General features: G+C 40.9%; 1 non-coding gene across 1 annotated transcript; it reads right to left on the bottom strand.

The window, feature by feature from the left end:
* Window positions 1–249: 249 nt before the first annotated feature.
* LOC112773425 (small nucleolar RNA R71) lies at window positions 250–357 on the bottom strand. The gene has a single exon (XR_003187976.1). It is a non-coding gene; the product is annotated as a small nucleolar RNA R71 (small nucleolar RNA).
* Between the last annotated feature and the right edge of the window lie 362 nt (window positions 358–719).

Raw genomic sequence — 719 nt, 5'->3', positions numbered from 1 at the left:
CAGAACTGCAAGTTTCATGGACTTCCATCTGAAGATCCTTTTCAGTTCTTAACTGAATTCTTACAGATATGTGATACTGTTAAGACTAATGGAGTAGATTCTGAAGTCTACAGGCTCATGCTTTTCCCGTTTGCTGTAAGAGACAAAGCTAGAATATGGTTGGACTATCAACCTAAAGACAGCCTGAACTCTTGGGATAAGCTGGTCACGGCTTTCTTAGCCAAGTTCTTTCCTCCTCAAAAGCTGAGCAAGCTTAGAGTGGATGTTCAAATCTTCAAATAGAAAGAAGGTGAATCCCTCTATGAAGCCTGTGAGAGATACAAAGGACAGACCAAAAAGTGTCCTACTGACATGCTTTCAGAATGAACCATCCTGGATATATTCTATGATGGTTTATCTGAGCTATCAAAGATGTCATTGGATACCTCTGCAGGTGGATCCATTCACCAAAAGAAAACGCCTGCAGAAGCTCAAGAACTCATTGATATGCTTGCTAATAACCAATTCATGTACACTTCTGAGAGGAATCCTGTGAGTAATGGGACGCCTATGAAGAAGGGAGTTCTTGAAGTTGATACTCTGAATGCCATATTGGCTCAGAACAAAATATTGACTCAGCAAGTCAATATGATTTCTCAGAGTCTGAATGGAATGCAAGCTGCATCCAACAGTACTCAAGAGGCATCTTCTGAAGAAGAAGCTTATGATCCTGAGAACCC

This window comes from Arachis hypogaea, chromosome 18, assembly GCF_003086295.3.
Source record: "Arachis hypogaea cultivar Tifrunner chromosome 18, arahy.Tifrunner.gnm2.J5K5, whole genome shotgun sequence".
Lineage (NCBI taxonomy): Eukaryota > Viridiplantae > Streptophyta > Magnoliopsida > Fabales > Fabaceae > Arachis > Arachis hypogaea.
This window is presented reverse-complemented; position numbering and strand designations above follow the sequence as displayed.